This window comes from Dasypus novemcinctus, chromosome 2, assembly GCF_030445035.2.
Source record: "Dasypus novemcinctus isolate mDasNov1 chromosome 2, mDasNov1.1.hap2, whole genome shotgun sequence".
Classification (NCBI taxonomy): domain Eukaryota; kingdom Metazoa; phylum Chordata; class Mammalia; order Cingulata; family Dasypodidae; genus Dasypus; species Dasypus novemcinctus.
In genome coordinates this window covers 164,332,047-164,341,712 of record NC_080674.1, presented here as the reverse complement: position 1 = coordinate 164,341,712, position 9,666 = coordinate 164,332,047, and positions in this window count along the sequence as shown.

Sequence of the window (9,666 nt, the reverse complement as noted above, 5' to 3'; positions counted from 1 at the left end):
AAGGGGCTTCTCTGTTCTGAACCCAGCCACTCCTGTGGGAGTAGGGGGTGGCCTGCCCCCCCAGACTCCTTCCCAATCACTTCTGGTCTCGCACAGGGTCTAGGACTCTTTTATCAGAGGAAAGGGGATTTAGCTCTGATGAGGGGAGAATGTCCCTGGGCCGGAGCAGAGGGCTAGAGGACGCCAGAGCTGGTCTCCAGGGTGGGGAGGAGGTGGAAGCCGAGGGACGCGGTGATTCCGTCTTGTCATCTCTCCTCAGCCTTGGGATGGCTCTGTCAGAGCGCCCGCCGGGGAGCAGGACAGGACCGGCCTGTCAGCACTGCGAGAAGGAGCCCATCCCACCCTCCTGCTAATCCCGGCACCATTACCCTCCCTCCAGGGCGAGAACAAAAAACCTGTGGTCTTTCCTAAATATCTTTAATATCTTTTTTTTTTTTTTTTTACAATTTGGAGGATAAAAAAAGAATTTCATTCTTGTCTTAAATTGAATCTATTTGCTTACTCTAAGGTTGGACCTTTTTCTTATTTAGTTATTTACATTTCTACCTTTATAAATAGATTATTCGTGTCCTTTGCTTTCAGTGTTTCCTGTTACAAAGTCTTTTTGCTTTTGATTTTTAGGTTATATACATATATGTTATATACTTAATATATGTAAATCTATTTTCTGTTACAAAATTGAACAAAACTGAGTGGAGCAAGAAAACGTTGATAGCCTCTCCTTCCTATCTCTGTTATTCAATCCTCCAAGAAAACCATCGATAATCAACATTTGCTGGTTGACAGCCATCACTACTTTCTGTACTTAAATAAACTTATCTTAATGTTTTTTCTTTTTCTTTTCTCTAAAAGTGAAACACTTTGTATCTTTAAACCTGAAATTTCTTTTAAAAACACCTATATTTAACCATTGTATATGAGGTGCAGAGGTGCCCAAAGATGTACTTACCAAATCCAATGGATGTGTCATGATGATGGGAACGAGTGTTGTTGGGGGGGGGGAGAGGGGGGGTGGGGGGGTGGGGTTGAATGGGACCTCACATATATATTTTTAATGTAATATTATTACAAAGTCAATAAAAATAAATAAATTAATTAATTAAAAAAAAACACCTATATTTTAAAAGGAATTAGGGAAGCGGATTTGACTCAACAGATAGAGTGTTCACCTACCACATGGGAGGTCCAGGGTTCAAACCCTGGGCATCTTTGACCCATGTGGAACTGGCCCATGTGCAGTGCTGATGCGCGCAAGGAGTGCCCTGCCACACAGGGTGTCCCCGTGTAGGGGAGCCCCACGCGCAAGGAGTACGCCCAGTAAGGAGAGTGAAGAAAGTGCAGCCTGCCCAGGAGTGGTGCCATACACACGGAGAGCTGACGCAGCAAGATGATGCAACAAAAAGAGACACAGATTCCTGGTGCCGCTGACAAGAATACAAGCGGACATAGAAGAACACACAGTGAATGCACACAGAGAGTAGACAACGGGGCGGGAGGGGGGGTGGAGCGGGGAAAGGGAGAGAAATTTAAAAAAAGTGAATTAGCCCTCCTTCGATTCATATTCTCCTTTCTACCTTGCAAACGCTTGTCATCCTTATTCCAAGAGTTAGTCAAGAATCATTAGGCTTGTTTCACAGATTGGAAAAACTGAGGCTCAGGAGGAAAACTCATCTACTCAGACAGAGCCTTCAACAAAACCCCAGAAGCCTGATTCGAGAGGGTCTTCCTTCTCTATGTCAGGTGAGTTAGACCGCCTGCCTTTAAAATCACCCCTCCTGGGATACATAGGATGCAATCTCAGGTAGTGGTGAGGGCAGGCGGAGAAAGGGTAAGCACAATGAGAGTCCAGGAAGGAAGAGATATTCAAACTACCCCTAGATTCTAATCCATCACTAACAGGCTTGGAGGCCTTGGGGGAAGTTGTTTGCCCTCTCTGGGACCCCCATGTTCATCTCTGAAATGATGGCTTTGACTTAACCAGATGATTTCAAACAGTGCACCCTCAAAAATGAAGGGAGTGAAGAAAGACATGTTCAGGGATAGTCATTGCATCGCTTTTATATTTGCAAAAAGGTGGAAGTAATCAACATGTTCACCAGTGCAGGGGTGGGAGGCTACATGCAATGGATCGTTCATTTGTTCCTCAAATATTTATTAACTACTGCCAGGACCTGTTTTAGACACTGGGAATCAGTGAACAAACTAGGTCAAGTCCCTGCTGCCATCTTGGAGCTTATCCAGAAGGCAGGTCCACTCGGTGGTGAGCTGTGCACCAGTGGGTGGAAATGAGACAGATGCGTACACCCCGGTGTGAACGGGCCCACAGGCATAGGCTGAGTGGTAGAGGCAAGGTACCAAGCCCAGGGTGGGACGATTCCTTTTATATAAACCTCCCATCCCTATCAGAGAAGCCCGTATGTCCATCTGTGGATGGACACATGTAAGGAAGGTTGGTGAGGGGGGTTTTGGTGGACGTATTCCCAATTGCTAGTGCTGCTTCTGGAAAAAAGGGGGAGTAGTTCAGGACAGTAGTTCAGGACCTTGTCTAGGAGACTGCATTTTTTTAAACAAGGAATCTATATTCAAGTATTGCTTAGAGTTTAAAAAATATTTTTAAAGTTTAAAATAAACTTAAGACCAGTGAGAAGGGAAGGATAAAAAGAAATTCAGGGAGACGGACTTTGGCCCAGTGGTTGGGGCGTCCGTCTACCACATGGGAGGCCCGCGGTTCAAGCCCCGGGCCTCCTTGACCCGTGTGGAGCTGGCCATGCACAGTGCTGATGCGCACAAGGAGTGCCGTGCCACACAGGGGTGTCCCCCACGTAGGGGAACCCCACACGCAAGGAGTGCACCCATAGGGAAAGCCGCCCAGCGCGAGGGAGGGAGCAGCCTGCCGAGGAGTGGCGCCGCCCACACTTCCCATGCCGCTGACGACAACAGAAGCGGACAAAGAAACAAGACGCAGCAAAAAAAGACACAGAAAACAGACAACGGGGGGAGGGGAGGGGAATTAAATAAATAAAAATAAATCTTAAAAAAAAAAAAAAAAGAAATTCACAGGTTTTGATTTCTTAGAGTCCTTCAAAATCTAACATGCTTAGACTCTATGTTCTACCCAAAGCTAGGAAGCATCTTGATTTGGGGATTTAAATGAAACAAACGAGTGTTATTGCCTGGAACCAGGAGCAGCCCATCTGGGCAGCACCCACTATGCGCAGCCCTGCCAGTTCCCTCTCAGCTTCTTAGAATCCTACTTCAGCAGAACTGAAACGGAACGCCTTACCCGAGACTTATTTTACAAAAGGGGAAACTGAGGCTCAAACACTGGGGTCTCTTAATTTGCCAAGCACTCAATTAATGACAGAGCCCGAATTACAAACCAGGAGGCAAGCCTGCCCTGCCTACAGATCCGGGGACCGATCTGCCCAGGTGGGGGTCCCATCCTCCCGCCGCCCCTGGCGGCTCCGGTGATGAGCCGTGGTGCCCAGCACATGCTGAAAGGAAGCCTTGTCAACATGGAGGGAGATCAAGGCGGCCGGGGGGGGGGGGGGTGCTGAAACCTCCTGTCGGGTCCAGCATCTCCGAGGAGATAGGGACGCTTGGGCCTGCACCCCACCCCCTCCTCAAGCTCTCCATACTCAAATTCCGAGGGGCTTTGGAATCACTAGACTGTCTCCCGCTCCCAGGAAACCCCAGGCTTCAGTGGAGCCAGGCGACTGGCCATCCATCATTCTTATCTCCCAGCACTGGCGGCCCCAGGTCCCTGGCCTGGATGGGCCCAGGGGGCCGGGAGGGGTGGGGGTGGGGGGCGGTGGGGAGTCGATAACAAAAAAAGCAGCTGTCCCCCGGGGGGACTTCAAAGTGCCCGGAGCTGAAATTTATGTGCAGGGGAGCTCCATCAGGGGCCAGAGGGCCATTCATCCCACAAATAATTGCTGAGCACCTACTGTGTGCCAGGCACTGGAGGGAATCTTTTGGACCCCAAGATTTTTGCTAATAGGTTGCTATGTCTTTCTCAGTGGCCTAGTCTGAAGGATGGATCAATTCGTTAAGTATTCATTAAGCACACACTGTGGGCTGGGGTGTTCTGAAGGACACGAGGCTGTTGGAACTGTTAACTGGGTACATTCTTTCCATGGGCAGGGTTTGGGATCCGTTAACACAATGATTAAGAGCTCTGGAGTCACCCGTTCTAAACCTCTCAGGCTCTCAGCTTTCTTCGCTGGGAGAACAGTACCTGGAAAGAGATACTGTAGGTCAAAAGCTTACCCCAAGCCTGGCGGAGGGTCACCTCGCAGCAAAGGCGGTTATTTTTGTGATAGAGGTTGCTGGATGCATCACTCATTTACTAAATATTTATCGCATAACTGTATGTCCTGGGCAGTTGCTTGAGAGGCAGTGAAGAGGGTGGCAGGGCAGGACTTCCCGGAGTCCCTTCCCTCCCCAGCACCTCTCCTTGGCAGAGGCCTGGAGGTTGAGAACAAGGAAGAACTTTGAATCTTGACGTAAAGGGGATTTGGGAAGTTGCCAAACCCAGCGCCTCCCCCAGCGCCGGGCAGGACACTTTGACACTCTTTAACACTCCTGCCCCTGGGTGTTCCAGCCTCTGCTTTCCCACCCCCAAGGTGAGGTCTCACTACCTCCCAGTAGCTCATGAGGAAAGCCTTCCTTCCGGGGAGCTGGGCTCTGCCTGCCCGCAGCTCCCCCCATCGGTCTCCTCTCTCTGTTTTCTGAGCTTTACCCAAGCTCTTTGGGTCTCAGTTTATTTGTCTTTATTATGGGGGTACAAATAGTCCCGATCCTATAGGGCTAGAGTGAAGCTAAAATGAGATAAAGATGGTAAAGCACTTGGCACAATGCCTGACACCAGTAAATCTTCAAGAAATGGTAGCCAGTAATAATGGACAACAAAATAGAAATCCCTTTTGGGAATCCACTTTAAAAAATCAAGGGCTACCAGAGCTGTAAGGTGGGAAGGAGTTCTCAGCAATCAGGAAACTTACAGTTTTGTAAGGGAGAGCACATAGGGTTTCCAAGGATACTTCCACAGCTCTGAAATTCAAGTTAACAGCAAAGGGAGGAGAACTTGGAGTTACTGCACCTCTTCTCTACCCGGTGCGGTCAGTATTACCACTTCTATTTCCCAGATGAGCAAACCGAGGCTCCTGAAGGCGGAGCGATTTGACCAAGGCAAATGAACCCCAGGCTGGCACCCTTGGACTGATACTTCATCTCACTGTGGTCCTCTGAGAAGTGAAAACCTTCACCTTCTCTGTTGCCTTCTCGTGGAAAACCTCACCTGGGCCAGCTTCACCTGCTGCTGGGATCGGCTGCCATCCTCTGGGCCAGGCTCCTGCGGCTGGGAGAGCTTACCAGAGACTCTGCTTCCATTTCCTTCTCTCTGTGATCTTTTACTCTTCGCCTCCTGGACTGTGTTCTGCAATCCCCAGCCCTCTCCCTTATCCCACCTAAGTCTCTTTCCTCATCTCGACTCCCCGTCCCTCCCAGGCCACCCTCACCTGGCAGGCCCTCAGCAGAGCAGGGGGCAGCCCAGAACCCAAGGCTGCCTTGGAGTCTGAAGTTGCTACCTTGGAGCTGAGAAGAAATTGTCCAGAGCTGGCTTCTCCTCCCACCGTCCAGGGAGCCTCACTCTTGTCCCCTGCCTGGATATATTATTAGGTTTTGCTTTAATTGCATTAAAGTGAATAACTATAACCCCCTGTGGTTTCGATCATGTCGGGGATCTGATAATCGATCCTGGCACAGTCTAGACGGCAGTTACTTTGAAGTTGTTTTTAGCGGAATGAGAACAAACAATTTTTCCAAAGTGGTCACATTAGGCACACAGGCCGGTGGTCATCTTTTTGGGCAAGAACGTGGCCTGGCTCCAGGCAGCCGGGTGACCGACTCGCGGGCCCTTGGGAAGGGGCGTGGACTGTGCCCCTGGGAGGAGGTACCTACCATATGCTTAGGCCTCCCGGGAGGTGAAATCTGGTCCGGGTGCCTCTTCCAGGAAGCCACTCCTGACCGATACCACATGGCTCAGAGTCAAAAGGTAGGGCACTTCACGGTGAGCTGTCTTGCTCTGGAGACTGAAGACATGTGGAATCCAAACCATGCCTGGCATTGCAAAAGGTGGACTCACACCCTACAAAACTACACTTGCTTCAATTTTCTCATAATCCTTTGGATTTCATCAAGAGGAAAGTCTTGGTGTAGTACTAGTCTCTCTTTAACAGACCCTTTTAACGAAGAGAGTAAGTCTAGGTCTCTGCAGGTGGTCATATCTAGTCAGGTTTCTTTTCTTTTCTTTTTATTTTTTTGAGTGTGGGAAGCCAGTGCTCAACCACTGGGCAACATTGACTTCCCTGAATTGGTTTGTTTAGCTTGCCTTGCTTGTTGTTGTTTTTTTTTTTCAGGTGGCACCAGAAACCCAATCCAGGACCTCCTGTTTGGGAGGCAGTTGCTCAACAGCTTGAGCCACATCCACTCCCCTCTAGTTAGATTTTAATAGCACTGTTTTTGTTTACATCGTGTTTCTTTTCTATAGCCTCTTTCAAATGATACTGGTTCTCTGTTAATGGAGAGTGAATCATTTGTACTTGAGCACAATCCTGAAGGCAAGATGCAGAATGACAGGTGCCCGGGAGGCGGGATCGAATGCCAGCTCTACCACCTGCTGGGTGAGCTCAGTGCTTTGCTTAGCTCTCTGAGTCCGTTTCTCTGTAAAATGGCATTGGTGATGCAACTGTGCAGGGTTATAGCGAGTGAATGGATGTGTGGAAAGCATCCAGATGGTGCTCTATGCCTGGTGGCCTTGTCCTCACAGGGGCCACCACTCCCCTCAGCCAATCTCAGTGCCTTTGCTGGTCCCAGAGTCGAAACTGATGAAGTCCAGGTGCAGTGAAGAGAAAAGGAACCTGGAGCCCCCAGCCAGGCTCTGGGCTCAAGCTCCCTGGCCTTGAGTGTGTCCTTCCTCCTCACTGGACCTCAGCTTCCCCATCTGTCACCAGAGGCTCTGATCAAATGATTTTTAACATCTCTTGCAGCTCTGACATAAGAACCTTTTGAGTGGAGCAGGTGTAGCTCAAGCTCAGTGGCTGAGCACATGCTTCGCATGTACAAGGTCCTGGGTTCCATCCCCTGCACTGCCAGAAAAACCAAAACCAAAACAAAAAACCCATCTTTTGAGCGGTAACCGGAGGGCAACTCCACTGTACAAGAATGCTGGCTTTACCAAATACATCTCATGCTTTCTACTTGCAGACTGGGCCATGGACCAGTGGCATCTGCCTCACCTAGGACATGTTAGAAATGCAGATTGTCAGGCGCCCCAGATATTCTGAATCAGATTCTGCATTTTATCAAGGTGTGCAGGAGATTTGTATGTACGTAACTGTTTGAAAAGCCCTGCTTTACACCACCCAGGATGAAGAGATTTTTTTCAGTGCTGTTACATCTTCAAGTATATTTTTATATTTCTGAGGAGTTTTTCAAGACAATGAACAAAGTCATTTTTTTCTAAAACAATGAAGCTCTTACAAAAACACTGACCTGCTCCAGTCAAAGGAGGACATGATGTATATAAAGTTTTTTCCAGGGAGTTTCTTTCTGTGTGCCTCCTCACTGGGCCCAGTCCCAGCTCTCTGTGGACTGAGCCTGTGTGTGTGAGAAAGAGAATGTCTAAGTGCATGTGAATATCTGTGTATGAATGTGTGTGTGCCTGTGTGTGAGGGAATGTGTGTGGGAATGTGTCTGTGTGTGAATGTGCATGTGAATGTGTGCCTCTGTGTGAATATCTGTGTGTTAATATGTGTATCTGTGTGTGAATATCTATGAATGTGTGTGTCTATGTGTGAATGTGTGTGTCTCTGTGTGAATGTGTGTCTGTGTGTGAATGTATCTGTGTGTGAATGTGTGTCTATGCGTGTGAACGTGCGCATCTCTGTGTGAATATATGTGAATGTGTGTGTGAATGTGTGCGTGTCTGTGTGTGTAAATGTGTGTGAGAATGTCTGGGTGTGAATGTCTGTGTTCTGCCGCTGAACCACTGAGCAGGGACGTCAGTCAAGTCAACAATAGCAAGGCTTGAAATAAACTGGATTGCCAAGGGCTGCAGGTGAGGCTGAGGCGGCAGGGCATTAGCCCGCATCCCGGCTTTCCAGGCCAGGCGCTGCCCTGGTGGCTTCCCGCCTCTTCCACGTGCCTCCCCCACCCCAGCTGGATCCCGTGTCTCATCTCCAAAATGAAAGCCCTAAAAGCTGGGCCGTCCGCTCGGAGCAATTTATCCCAAAGAGGTGATCGTGATGTAAGCAAAGATCTTCCTACCTGAATGCTCATCGCAAACTCTTATTACTAGCGAGAGGCCAGAAGGGAAGTAAGCGTGCAGGAACAGGGGCGGAGCTACCCCAGCAGGCGTTCCCGTCCGCCAGGCGCTGCCTGCGAGCAGGTGAGCGCCCATGCTCAGGAGCCTGCAGAGCTGGACCCGAGAGGCCTTTGAAGCAGGTCACTCAGCTTCTCCAGGGCTCCGTTTCCTCAGCTTAAAACGGGGATGACGATGACACCAAGCTCAACTTCCCGTTTTGAGGAGGAGGTGACGACAGGCATGGGGACATTCATCAAGGCGCTGGCCTGTGGTAAACACTAGGGCAGAGGTTAGTTTGCTGTGTCCCACTTTACATATAATAAAAGGCTGTAGAAGATTACCAATGATGTGAAAATATATTTACGATATGGTGAAAGTGACAAATGCACGGTCCATTTTCTAAGCATACACGTATGTGCTCACGTGTGGCAGCAGACATGACATGACGTGGGTGAAGAATGGAAACGGCTCATCGTGTAACCGTTCTTTTGCTCACTTCCATCTTCCCTGCCTGAGAGTGCGAGGGAAAATCAGAATCAGACCTATCCTTGATAAAGACGATAAAAATGAACTGAAAAATGGTATGGACGGAGTGCTTACCAGGAACCAGGCACCTTCCATGTAGATGCACTACATGTATTAGCCATTTTGTTCTTCACAATACCTATAAGGTGGGTACTATTTTACAGACAGGGAAACTGAGACACAGGGAGGCTGAGTAGTATTGTCAAAGGTTTCACAGCCAGAAAGAGATGAAGAATGAATTCAAACTCAAGCTCTTAACCACTAGGCTATACTGGCTCTCGGGCACCTCATCTTACAAATAAGAAAACTGAGACCCTGAGAAGCAGGGCGTCTTGTCCCAAGGCCACACAGCAAAGCAGTGAGAGTGGGAACTGGGTTTTGGGTGTCCCCCTGCCCAGGCTTTGAGACTCCACAGCGCCACCTTCAGGCAGGCGGAGGCTGCACGGGCTGCTTAAAGAGGCCGGTCCCGTGGGACTGAAAAGGCTCCTGAGCTGCTGTCTAACTCCACAGAAGCCTCACGGCGGGAAAGCCCAGGTCCTTGCTGAGCAAAGCCGGCAAGGCAGTCCGTGAAACGGCTCCACCTTCGGCCCTGCGGCACTACGCCTCGCTCTCAATTCTGTGTAATTTAAGGCAAATGTAATCCATATGCCTCTGATTCATTTACACTTAAATCTTCAAAATATTGTGTTTTAAGAGCTGTTACTTACAAAGCCTTCAGAACCTGTTAAATAAGACTGAGCTCCGCGGTCCCTCCTCCTCCCCTCCTCACCACCACC